General features: G+C 45.4%; 13 non-coding genes across 13 annotated transcripts; all 13 read left to right on the forward strand.

Annotated features, from left to right (window-relative positions):
- Positions 1 to 156: 156 nt before the first annotated feature.
- On the forward strand, positions 157 to 239 carry TRNAL-CAG (transfer RNA leucine (anticodon CAG)). Its single transcript has one exon. It is a non-coding gene; the product is annotated as a tRNA-Leu (tRNA).
- Positions 240 to 1,226: 987 nt separating this feature from the next.
- On the forward strand, positions 1,227 to 1,309 carry TRNAL-CAG (transfer RNA leucine (anticodon CAG)). Its single transcript has one exon. It is a non-coding gene; the product is annotated as a tRNA-Leu (tRNA).
- An 884-nt stretch (positions 1,310 to 2,193) lies between these two features.
- On the forward strand, positions 2,194 to 2,276 carry TRNAL-CAG (transfer RNA leucine (anticodon CAG)). The gene has a single exon. It is a non-coding gene; the product is annotated as a tRNA-Leu (tRNA).
- An 884-nt stretch (positions 2,277 to 3,160) lies between these two features.
- Positions 3,161 to 3,243, forward strand: TRNAL-CAG (transfer RNA leucine (anticodon CAG)). Its single transcript has one exon. It is a non-coding gene; the product is annotated as a tRNA-Leu (tRNA).
- A 988-nt stretch (positions 3,244 to 4,231) lies between these two features.
- Positions 4,232 to 4,314, forward strand: TRNAL-CAG (transfer RNA leucine (anticodon CAG)). Its single transcript has one exon. It is a non-coding gene; the product is annotated as a tRNA-Leu (tRNA).
- Positions 4,315 to 5,198: 884 nt separating this feature from the next.
- Positions 5,199 to 5,281, forward strand: TRNAL-CAG (transfer RNA leucine (anticodon CAG)). Its single transcript has one exon. It is a non-coding gene; the product is annotated as a tRNA-Leu (tRNA).
- Positions 5,282 to 6,165: 884 nt separating this feature from the next.
- On the forward strand, positions 6,166 to 6,248 carry TRNAL-CAG (transfer RNA leucine (anticodon CAG)). The gene has a single exon. It is a non-coding gene; the product is annotated as a tRNA-Leu (tRNA).
- A 987-nt stretch (positions 6,249 to 7,235) lies between these two features.
- On the forward strand, positions 7,236 to 7,318 carry TRNAL-CAG (transfer RNA leucine (anticodon CAG)). Its single transcript has one exon. It is a non-coding gene; the product is annotated as a tRNA-Leu (tRNA).
- An 884-nt stretch (positions 7,319 to 8,202) lies between these two features.
- TRNAL-CAG (transfer RNA leucine (anticodon CAG)) lies at positions 8,203 to 8,285 on the forward strand. The gene has a single exon. It is a non-coding gene; the product is annotated as a tRNA-Leu (tRNA).
- An 884-nt stretch (positions 8,286 to 9,169) lies between these two features.
- TRNAL-CAG (transfer RNA leucine (anticodon CAG)) lies at positions 9,170 to 9,252 on the forward strand. Its single transcript has one exon. It is a non-coding gene; the product is annotated as a tRNA-Leu (tRNA).
- An 884-nt stretch (positions 9,253 to 10,136) lies between these two features.
- Positions 10,137 to 10,219, forward strand: TRNAL-CAG (transfer RNA leucine (anticodon CAG)). Its single transcript has one exon. It is a non-coding gene; the product is annotated as a tRNA-Leu (tRNA).
- Positions 10,220 to 11,103: 884 nt separating this feature from the next.
- TRNAL-CAG (transfer RNA leucine (anticodon CAG)) lies at positions 11,104 to 11,186 on the forward strand. Its single transcript has one exon. It is a non-coding gene; the product is annotated as a tRNA-Leu (tRNA).
- An 884-nt stretch (positions 11,187 to 12,070) lies between these two features.
- On the forward strand, positions 12,071 to 12,153 carry TRNAL-CAG (transfer RNA leucine (anticodon CAG)). Its single transcript has one exon. It is a non-coding gene; the product is annotated as a tRNA-Leu (tRNA).
- Positions 12,154 to 12,258: the final 105 nt, after the last annotated feature.

A 12,258-nucleotide genomic window follows, 5' to 3' on the forward strand; every position in this document is an offset into this window, starting at 1 on the left:
GGATTCCAGCGGGGGTCTGTGTGAGGAGCGGCAAAGTTGCTCTGTTCTGCGCAAGTGCAGACTTGCAGATGTTGACAAGTGCCTCAATTTTATGCTTAACGCTTACCATGATGTCTAGTATCACCACGAAGCGCCAAAGCATACTGCCACATGAGAGTCAGGATGGCCGAGCGGTCTAAGGCGCTGCGTTCAGGTCGCAGTCTCCTCTGGAGGCGTGGGTTCGAATCCCACTTCTGACAGGCTAGCTTTTCCTTAAATATTAAGCAAGGCCATTTTTCTCAGGGCTCCCGAAGTCAACTTTGAAAGCAGTTTGAGGAACAAGAAACCCTCCATCAGAAAGGAGGCTAGCTTTTCCTTAAATATTAAGCAAGGCCATTTTTCTCAGGGCTCCCGAAGTCAACTTTGAAAGCAGTTTGAGGAACAAGAAACCCTCCATCAGAAAGGGGAAAAAAACACCACGCCAATCCCTTTTCTTCCTGCTTCATAGGCCACTGGTCTGGTTAAACCACGGGGTGTGAGTTTCATTCTCACTGGTGCCTAACTTCTAGGCTGATGCTCAAAAGGAACATTGGAACCCCGTTAGCCAGTAGAACATAATATGCTTGTTCTCGGGGAGAGAAGCTAATTAACCTTGCAGATAAGATTCCTTTGAATGGTCAATTGATGTTGCTGCAAGCTTTGGAAACCACTCAGGTTTCTTTTTCAGGGTTCTGATAGGATATATCTGAAGAAACATTTATACACATACTAGGCTGATGTCAAAATCCTGCTTCTAAACCAGCAACTTGAAGAAAGGTAGAAAAAGTCCTTCAAGCTTTCCTCCGTTCAACCTTTGAATGCGAAATACTCAATCAGATCGTGGAAGATCACCACCAGTAAGTGACAAACTGATCCAGTCTTTATACTTCATCCCAAGAATTGGACTCTTAATGTCACCATTTTTTCTTTGCGCTTTGCATTTTTTTTTCACACCTGCGTATTTGAGGATAGCTGCATGATCTTTCCTGGAGGCGTGGGTTCAAATCCCACCCCATGACAGCCAAGTGTTTGCTCTTACGCGTCACGGATTGGGATTCCAGCGGGGGTCTGTGTGAGGAGCGGCAAAGTTGCTCTGTTCTGCGCAAGTACAGACTTGCAGATGTTGACAAGTGCCTCAATTTTATGCTTAACGCTTACCATGATGTCTAGTATCACCACGAAGCGCCAAAGCATACTGCCACATGAGAGTCAGGATGGCCGAGTGGTCTAAGGCGCTGCGTTCAGGTCGCAGTCTCCTCTGGAGGCGTGGGTTCGAATCCCACTTCTGACAGGCTAGCTTTTCCTTAAATATTAAGCAAGGCCATTTTTCTCAGGGCTCCCGAAGTCAACTTTGAAAGCAGTTTGAGGAACAAGAAACCCTCCATCAGAAAGGGGAAAAAAACACCACGCCAATCCCTTTTCTTCCTGCTTCATAGGCCACTGGTCTGGTTAAACCACAGGGTGTGAGTTTCATTCTCACTGGTGCCTAACTTCTAGGCTGATGCTCAAAAGGAACATTGGAACCCCGTTAGCCAGTAGAACATAATATGCTTGTTCTCGGGGAGAGAAGCTAATTAACCTTGCAGATAAGATTCCTTTGAATGGTCAATTGATGTTGCTGCAAGCTTTGGAAACCACTCAGGTTTCTTTTTCAGGGTTCTGATAGGATATATCTGAAGAAACATTTATACACATACTAGGCTGATGTCAAAATCCTGCTTCTAAACCAGCAACTTGAAGAAAGGTAGAAAAAGTCCTTCAAGCTTTCCTCCGTTCAACCTTTGAATGCGAAATACTCAATCAGATCGTGGAAGATCACCACCAGTAAGTGACAAACTGATCCAGTCTTTATACTTCATCCCAAGAATTGGACTCTTAATGTCACCATTTTTTCTTTGCGCTTTGCATTTTTTTTTCACACCTGCGTATTTGAGGATAGCTGCATGATCTTTCCTGGAGGCGTGGGTTCAAATCCCACCCCATGACAGCCAAGTGTTTGCTCTTACGCGTCACGGATTGGGATTCCAGCGGGGGTCTGTGTGAGGAGCGGCAAAGTTGCTCTGTTCTGCGCAAGTGCAGACTTGCAGATGTTGACAAGTGCCTCAATTTTATGCTTAACGCTTACCATGATGTCTAGTATCACCACGAAGCGCCAAAGCATACTGCCACATGAGAGTCAGGATGGCCGAGCGGTCTAAGGCGCTGCGTTCAGGTCGCAGTCTCCTCTGGAGGCGTGGGTTCGAATCCCACTTCTGACAGGCTAGCTTTTCCTTAAATATTAAGCAAGGCCATTTTTCTCAGGGCTCCCGAAGTCAACTTTGAAAGCAGTTTGAGGAACAAGAAACCCTCCATCAGAAAGGGGAAAAAAACACCACGCCAATCCCTTTTCTTCCTGCTTCATAGGCCACTGGTCTGGTTAAACCACAGGGTGTGAGTTTCATTCTCACTGGTGCCTAACTTCTAGGCTGATGCTCAAAAGGAACATTGGAACCCCGTTAGCCAGTAGAACATAATATGCTTGTTCTCGGGGAGAGAAGCTAATTAACCTTGCAGATAAGATTCCTTTGAATGGTCAATTGATGTTGCTGCAAGCTTTGGAAACCACTCAGGTTTCTTTTTCAGGGTTCTGATAGGATATATCTGAAGAAACATTTATACACATACTAGGCTGATGTCAAAATCCTGCTTCTAAACCAGCAACTTGAAGAAAGGTAGAAAAAGTCCTTCAAGCTTTCCTCCGTTCAACCTTTGAATGCGAAATACTCAATCAGATCGTGGAAGATCACCACCAGTAAGTGACAAACTGATCCAGTCTTTATACTTCATCCCAAGAATTGGACTCTTAATGTCACCATTTTTTCTTTGCGCTTTGCATTTTTTTTTCACACCTGCGTATTTGAGGATAGCTGCATGATCTTTCCTGGAGGCGTGGGTTCAAATCCCACCCCATGACAGCCAAGTGTTTGCTCTTACGCGTCACGGATTGGGATTCCAGCGGGGGTCTGTGTGAGGAGCGGCAAAGTTGCTCTGTTCTGCGCAAGTGCAGACTTGCAGATGTTGACAAGTGCCTCAATTTTATGCTTAACGCTTACCATGATGTCTAGTATCACCACGAAGTGCCAAAGCATACTGCCACATGAGAGTCAGGATGGCCGAGCGGTCTAAGGCGCTGCGTTCAGGTCGCAGTCTCCTCTGGAGGTGTGGGTTCGAATCCCACTTCTGACAGGCTAGCTTTTCCTTAAATATTAAGCAAGGCCATTTTTCTCAGGGCTCCCGAAGTCAACTTTGAAAGCAGTTTGAGGAACAAGAAACCCTCCATCAGAAAGGAGGCTAGCTTTTCCTTAAATATTAAGCAAGGCCATTTTTCTCAGGGCTCCCGAAGTCAACTTTGAAAGCAGTTTGAGGAACAAGAAACCCTCCATCAGAAAGGGGAAAAAAACACCACGCCAATCCCTTTTCTTCCTGCTTCATAGGCCACTGGTCTGGTTAAACCACGGGGTGTGAGTTTCATTCTCACTGGTGCCTAACTTCTAGGCTGATGCTCAAAAGGAACATTGGAACCCCGTTAGCCAGTAGAACATAATATGCTTGTTCTCGGGGAGAGAAGCTAATTAACCTTGCAGATAAGATTCCTTTGAATGGTCAATTGATGTTGCTGCAAGCTTTGGAAACCACTCAGGTTTCTTTTTCAGGGTTCTGATAGGATATATCTGAAGAAACATTTATACACATACTAGGCTGATGTCAAAATCCTGCTTCTAAACCAGCAACTTGAAGAAAGGTAGAAAAAGTCCTTCAAGCTTTCCTCCGTTCAACCTTTGAATGCGAAATACTCAATCAGATCGTGGAAGATCACCACCAGTAAGTGACAAACTGATCCAGTCTTTATACTTCATCCCAAGAATTGGACTCTTAATGTCACCATTTTTTCTTTGCGCTTTGCATTTTTTTTTTCACACCTGCGTATTTGAGGATAGCTGCATGATCTTTCCTGGAGGCGTGGGTTCAAATCCCACCCCATGACAGCCAAGTGTTTGCTCTTACGCGTCACGGATTGGGATTCCAGCGGGGGTCTGTGTGAGGAGCGGCAAAGTTGCTCTGTTCTGCGCAAGTACAGACTTGCAGATGTTGACAAGTGCCTCAATTTTATGCTTAACGCTTACCATGATGTCTAGTATCACCACGAAGCGCCAAAGCATACTGCCACATGAGAGTCAGGATGGCCGAGTGGTCTAAGGCGCTGCGTTCAGGTCGCAGTCTCCTCTGGAGGCGTGGGTTCGAATCCCACTTCTGACAGGCTAGCTTTTCCTTAAATATTAAGCAAGGCCATTTTTCTCAGGGCTCCCGAAGTCAACTTTGAAAGCAGTTTGAGGAACAAGAAACCCTCCATCAGAAAGGGGAAAAAAACACCACGCCAATCCCTTTTCTTCCTGCTTCATAGGCCACTGGTCTGGTTAAACCACAGGGTGTGAGTTTCATTCTCACTGGTGCCTAACTTCTAGGCTGATGCTCAAAAGGAACATTGGAACCCCGTTAGCCAGTAGAACATAATATGCTTGTTCTCGGGGAGAGAAGCTAATTAACCTTGCAGATAAGATTCCTTTGAATGGTCAATTGATGTTGCTGCAAGCTTTGGAAACCACTCAGGTTTCTTTTTCAGGGTTCTGATAGGATATATCTGAAGAAACATTTATACACATACTAGGCTGATGTCAAAATCCTGCTTCTAAACCAGCAACTTGAAGAAAGGTAGAAAAAGTCCTTCAAGCTTTCCTCCGTTCAACCTTTGAATGCGAAATACTCAATCAGATCGTGGAAGATCACCACCAGTAAGTGACAAACTGATCCAGTCTTTATACTTCATCCCAAGAATTGGACTCTTAATGTCACCATTTTTTCTTTGCGCTTTGCATTTTTTTTTCACACCTGCGTATTTGAGGATAGCTGCATGATCTTTCCTGGAGGCGTGGGTTCAAATCCCACCCCATGACAGCCAAGTGTTTGCTCTTACGCGTCACGGATTGGGATTCCAGCGGGGGTCTGTGTGAGGAGCGGCAAAGTTGCTCTGTTCTGCGCAAGTGCAGACTTGCAGATGTTGACAAGTGCCTCAATTTTATGCTTAACGCTTACCATGATGTCTAGTATCACCACGAAGCGCCAAAGCATACTGCCACATGAGAGTCAGGATGGCCGAGCGGTCTAAGGCGCTGCGTTCAGGTCGCAGTCTCCTCTGGAGGCGTGGGTTCGAATCCCACTTCTGACAGGCTAGCTTTTCCTTAAATATTAAGCAAGGCCATTTTTCTCAGGGCTCCCGAAGTCAACTTTGAAAGCAGTTTGAGGAACAAGAAACCCTCCATCAGAAAGGGGAAAAAAACACCACGCCAATCCCTTTTCTTCCTGCTTCATAGGCCACTGGTCTGGTTAAACCACAGGGTGTGAGTTTCATTCTCACTGGTGCCTAACTTCTAGGCTGATGCTCAAAAGGAACATTGGAACCCCGTTAGCCAGTAGAACATAATATGCTTGTTCTCGGGGAGAGAAGCTAATTAACCTTGCAGATAAGATTCCTTTGAATGGTCAATTGATGTTGCTGCAAGCTTTGGAAACCACTCAGGTTTCTTTTTCAGGGTTCTGATAGGATATATCTGAAGAAACATTTATACACATACTAGGCTGATGTCAAAATCCTGCTTCTAAACCAGCAACTTGAAGAAAGGTAGAAAAAGTCCTTCAAGCTTTCCTCCGTTCAACCTTTGAATGCGAAATACTCAATCAGATCGTGGAAGATCACCACCAGTAAGTGACAAACTGATCCAGTCTTTATACTTCATCCCAAGAATTGGACTCTTAATGTCACCATTTTTTCTTTGCGCTTTGCATTTTTTTTTCACACCTGCGTATTTGAGGATAGCTGCATGATCTTTCCTGGAGGCGTGGGTTCAAATCCCACCCCATGACAGCCAAGTGTTTGCTCTTACGCGTCACGGATTGGGATTCCAGCGGGGGTCTGTGTGAGGAGCGGCAAAGTTGCTCTGTTCTGCGCAAGTGCAGACTTGCAGATGTTGACAAGTGCCTCAATTTTATGCTTAACGCTTACCATGATGTCTAGTATCACCACGAAGCGCCAAAGCATACTGCCACATGAAAGTCAGGATGGCCGAGCGGTCTAAGGCGCTGCGTTCAGGTCGCAGTCTCCTCTGGAGGCGTGGGTTCGAATCCCACTTCTGACAGGCTAGCTTTTCCTTAAATATTAAGCAAGGCCATTTTTCTCAGGGCTCCCGAAGTCAACTTTGAAAGCAGTTTGAGGAACAAGAAACCCTCCATCAGAAAGGAGGCTAGCTTTTCCTTAAATATTAAGCAAGGCCATTTTTCTCAGGGCTCCCGAAGTCAACTTTGAAAGCAGTTTGAGGAACAAGAAACCCTCCATCAGAAAGGGGAAAAAAACACCACGCCAATCCCTTTTCTTCCTGCTTCATAGGCCACTGGTCTGGTTAAACCACGGGGTGTGAGTTTCATTCTCACTGGTGCCTAACTTCTAGGCTGATGCTCAAAAGGAACATTGGAACCCCGTTAGCCAGTAGAACATAATATGCTTGTTCTCGGGGAGAGAAGCTAATTAACCTTGCAGATAAGATTCCTTTGAATGGTCAATTGATGTTGCTGCAAGCTTTGGAAACCACTCAGGTTTCTTTTTCAGGGTTCTGATAGGATATATCTGAAGAAACATTTATACACATACTAGGCTGATGTCAAAATCCTGCTTCTAAATCAGCAACTTGAAGAAAGGTAGAAAAAGTCCTTCAAGCTTTCCTCCGTTCAACCTTTGAATGCGAAATACTCAATCAGATCGTGGAAGATCACCACCAGTAAGTGACAAACTGATCCAGTCTTTATACTTCATCCCAAGAATTGGACTCTTAATGTCACCATTTTTTCTTTGCGCTTTGCATTTTTTTTTCACACCTGCGTATTTGAGGATAGCTGCATGATCTTTCCTGGAGGCGTGGGTTCAAATCCCACCCCATGACAGCCAAGTGTTTGCTCTTACGCGTCACGGATTGGGATTCCAGCGGGGGTCTGTGTGAGGAGCGGCAAAGTTGCTCTGTTCTGCGCAAGTACAGACTTGCAGATGTTGACAAGTGCCTCAATTTTATGCTTAACGCTTACCATGATGTCTAGTATCACCACGAAGCGCCAAAGCATACTGCCACATGAGAGTCAGGATGGCCGAGTGGTCTAAGGCGCTGCGTTCAGGTCGCAGTCTCCTCTGGAGGCGTGGGTTCGAATCCCACTTCTGACAGGCTAGCTTTTCCTTAAATATTAAGCAAGGCCATTTTTCTCAGGGCTCCCGAAGTCAACTTTGAAAGCAGTTTGAGGAACAAGAAACCCTCCATCAGAAAGGGGAAAAAAACACCACGCCAATCCCTTTTCTTCCTGCTTCATAGGCCACTGGTCTGGTTAAACCACGGGGTGTGAGTTTCATTCTCACTGGTGCCTAACTTCTAGGCTGATGCTCAAAAGGAACATTGGAACCCCGTTAGCCAGTAGAACATAATATGCTTGTTCTCGGGGAGAGAAGCTAATTAACCTTGCAGATAAGATTCCTTTGAATGGTCAATTGATGTTGCTGCAAGCTTTGGAAACCACTCAGGTTTCTTTTTCAGGGTTCTGATAGGATATATCTGAAGAAACATTTATACACATACTAGGCTGATGTCAAAATCCTGCTTCTAAACCAGCAACTTGAAGAAAGGTAGAAAAAGTCCTTCAAGCTTTCCTCCGTTCAACCTTTGAATGCGAAATACTCAATCAGATCGTGGAAGATCACCACCAGTAAGTGACAAACTGATCCAGTCTTTATACTTCATCCCAAGAATTGGACTCTTAATGTCACCATTTTTTCTTTGCGCTTTGCATTTTTTTTTCACACCTGCGTATTTGAGGATAGCTGCATGATCTTTCCTGGAGGCGTGGGTTCAAATCCCACCCCATGACAGCCAAGTGTTTGCTCTTACGCGTCACGGATTGGGATTCCAGCGGGGGTCTGTGTGAGGAGCGGCAAAGTTGCTCTGTTCTGCGCAAGTACAGACTTGCAGATGTTGACAAGTGCCTCAATTTTATGCTTAACGCTTACCATGATGTCTAGTATCACCACAAAGCGCCAAAGCATACTGCCACATGAGAGTCAGGATGGCCGAGCGTTCTAAGGCGCTGCGTTCAGGTCGCAGTCTCCTCTGGAGGCGTGGGTTCGAATCCCACTTCTGACAGGCTAGCTTTTCCTTAAATATTAAGCAAGGCCATTTTTCTCAGGGCTCCCGAAGTCAACTTTGAAAGCAGTTTGAGGAACAAGAAACCCTCCATCAGAAAGGGGAAAAAAACACCACGCCAATCCCTTTTCTTCCTGCTTCATAGGCCACTGGTCTGGTTAAACCACAGGGTGTGAGTTTCATTCTCACTGGTGCCTAACTTCTAGGCTGATGCTCAAAAGGAACATTGGAACCCCGTTAGCCAGTAGAACATAATATGCTTGTTCTCGGGGAGAGAAGCTAATTAACCTTGCAGATAAGATTCCTTTGAATGGTCAATTGATGTTGCTGCAAGCTTTGGAAACCACTCAGGTTTCTTTTTCAGGGTTCTGATAGGATATATCTGAAGAAACATTTATACACATACTAGGCTGATGTCAAAATCCTGCTTCTAAACCAGCAACTTGAAGAAAGGTAGAAAAAGTCCTTCAAGCTTTCCTCCGTTCAACCTTTGAATGCGAAATACTCAATCAGATCGTGGAAGATCACCACCAGTAAGTGACAAACTGATCCAGTCTTTATACTTCATCCCAAGAATTGGACTCTTAATGTCACCATTTTTTCTTTGCGCTTTGCATTTTTTTTTCACACCTGCGTATTTGAGGATAGCTGCATGATCTTTCCTGGAGGCGTGGGTTCAAATCCCACCCCATGACAGCCAAGTGTTTGCTCTTACGCGTCACGGATTGGGATTCCAGCGGGGGTCTGTGTGAGGAGCGGCAAAGTTGCTCTGTTCTGCGCAAGTGCAGACTTGCAGATGTTGACAAGTGCCTCAATTTTATGCTTAACGCTTACCATGATGTCTAGTATCACCACGAAGTGCCAAAGCATACTGCCACATGAGAGTCAGGATGGCCGAGCGGTCTAAGGCGCTGCGTTCAGGTCGCAGTCTCCTCTGGAGGCGTGGGTTCGAATCCCACTTCTGACAGGCTAGCTTTTCCTTAAATATTAAGCAAGGCCATTTTTCTCAGGGCTCCCGAAGTCAACTTTGAAAGCAGTTTGAGGAACAAGAAACCCTCCATCAGAAAGGGGAAAAAAACACCACGCCAATCCCTTTTCTTCCTGCTTCATAGGCCACTGGTCTGGTTAAACCACGGGGTGTGAGTTTCATTCTCACTGGTGCCTAACTTCTAGGCTGATGCTCAAAAGGAACATTGGAACCCCGTTAGCCAGTAGAACATAATATGCTTGTTCTCGGGGAGAGAAGCTAATTAACCTTGCAGATAAGATTCCTTTGAATGGTCAATTGATGTTGCTGCAAGCTTTGGAAACCACTCAGGTTTCTTTTTCAGGGTTCTGATAGGATATATCTGAAGAAACATTTATACACATACTAGGCTGATGTCAAAATCCTGCTTCTAAACCAGCAACTTGAAGAAAGGTAGAAAAAGTCCTTCAAGCTTTCCTCCGTTCAACCTTTGAATGCGAAATACTCAATCAGATCGTGGAAGATCACCACCAGTAAGTGACAAACTGATCCAGTCTTTATACTTCATCCCAAGAATTGGACTCTTAATGTCACCATTTTTTCTTTGCGCTTTGCATTTTTTTTTCACACCTGCGTATTTGAGGATAGCTGCATGATCTTTCCTGGAGGCGTGGGTTCAAATCCCACCCCTTGACAGCCAAGTGTTTGCTCTTACGCGTCACGGATTGGGATTCCAGCGGGGGTCTGTGTGAGGAGCGGCAAAGTTGCTCTGTTCTGCGCAAGTACAGACTTGCAGATGTTGACAAGTGCCTCAATTTTATGCTTAACGCTTACCATGATGTCTAGTATCACCACGAAGCGCCAAAGCATACTGCCACATGAGAGTCAGGATGGCCGAGCGGTCTAAGGCGCTGCGTTCAGGTCGCAGTCTCCTCTGGAGGCGTGGGTTCGAATCCCACTTCTGACAGGCTAGCTTTTCCTTAAATATTAAGCAAGGCCATTTTTCTCAGGGCTCCCGAAGTCAACTTTGAAAGCAGTTTGAGGAACAAGAAACCCTCCATCAGAAAGGGGAAAAAAACACCACGCCAATCCCTTTTCTTCCTGCTTCATAGGCCACTGGTCTGGTTAAACCACGGGGTGTGAGTTTCATTCTCACTGGTGCCTAACTTCTAGGCTGATGCTCAAAAGGAACATTGGAACCCCGTTAGCCAGTAGAACATAATATGCTTGTTCTCGGGGAGAGAAGCTAATTAACCTTGCAGATAAGATTCCTTTGAATGGTCAATTGATGTTGCTGCAAGCTTTGGAAACCACTCAGGTTTCTTTTTCAGGGTTCTGATAGGATATATCTGAAGAAACATTTATACACATACTAGGCTGATGTCAAAATCCTGCTTCTAAACCAGCAACTTGAAGAAAGGTAGAAAAAGTCCTTCAAGCTTTCCTCCGTTCAACCTTTGAATGCGAAATACTCAATCAGATCGTGGAAGATCACCACCAGTAAGTGACAAACTGATCCAGTCTTTATACTTCATCCCAAGAATTGGACTCTTAATGTCACCATTTTTTCTTTGCGCTTTGCATTTTTTTTTCACACCTGCGTATTTGAGGATAGCTGCATGATCTTTCCTGGAGGCGTGGGTTCAAATCCCACCCCATGACAGCCAAGTGTTTGCTCTTACGCGTCACGGATTGGGATTCCAGCGGGGGTCTGTGTGAGGAGCGGCAAAGTTGCTCTGTTCTGCGCAAGTACAGACTTGCAGATGTTGACAAGTGCCTCAATTTTATGCTTAACGCTTACCATGATGTCTAGTATCACCACGAAGCGCCAAAGCATACTGCCACATGAGAGTCAGGATGGCCGAGCGGTCTAAGGCGCTGCGTTCAGGTCGCAGTCTCCTCTGGAGGCGTGGGTTCGAATCCCACTTCTGACAGGCTAGCTTTTCCTTAAATATTAAGCAAGGCCATTTTTCTCAGGGCTCCCGAAGTCAACTTTGAAAGCAGTTTGAGGAACAAGAAACCCTCCATCAGAAAGGGGAAAAAAACACCACGCCAATCCCTTTTCTTCCTGCTTCATAGGCCACTGGTCTGGTTAAACCACGGGGTGTGAGTTTCATTCTCACTGGTGCCTAACTTCTAGGCTGATGCTCAAAAGGAACATTGGAACCCCGTTAGCCAGTAGAACATAATATGCTTGTTCTCGGGGAGAGAAGCTAATTAACCTTGCAGATAAGATTCCTTTGAATGGTCAATTGATGTTGCTGCAAGCTTTGGAAACCACTCAGGTTTCTTTTTCAGGGTTCTGATAGGATATATCTGAAGAAACATTTATACACATACTAGGCTGATGTCAAAATCCTGCTTCTAAACCAGCAACTTGAAGAAAGGTAGAAAAAGTCCTTCAAGCTTTCCTCCGTTCAACCTTTGAATGCGAAATACTCAATCAGATCGTGGAAGATCACCACCAGTAAGTGACAAACTGATCCAGTCTTTATACTTCATCCCAAGAATTGGACTCTTAATGTCACCATTTTTTCTTTGCGCTTTGCATTTTTTTTTCACACCTGCGTATTTGAGGATAGCTGCATGATCTTTCCTGGAGGCGTGGGTTCAAATCCCACCCCATGACAGCCAAGTGTTTGCTCTTACGCGTCACGGATTGGGATTCCAGCGGGGGTCTGTGTGAGGAGCGGCAAAGTTGCTCTGTTCTGCGCAAGTGCAGACTTGCAGATGTTGACAAGTGCCTCAATTTTATGCTTAACGCTTACCATGATGTCTAGTATCACCACGAAGTGCCAAAGCATACTGCCACATGAGAGTCAGGATGGCCGAGCGGTCTAAGGCGCTGCGTTCAGGTCGCAGTCTCCTCTGGAGGTGTGGGTTCGAATCCCACTTCTGACAGGCTAGCTTTTCCTTAAATATTAAGCAAGGCCCGAAGTCAACTTTGAAAGCAGTTTGAGGAACAAGAAACACTCCATCAGAAAGGGGAAAAAAACACCACGCCAA

This window comes from Eleutherodactylus coqui, chromosome 7 (assembly GCF_035609145.1).
Source record: "Eleutherodactylus coqui strain aEleCoq1 chromosome 7, aEleCoq1.hap1, whole genome shotgun sequence".
Classification (NCBI taxonomy): Eukaryota; Metazoa; Chordata; class Amphibia; order Anura; family Eleutherodactylidae; genus Eleutherodactylus; species Eleutherodactylus coqui.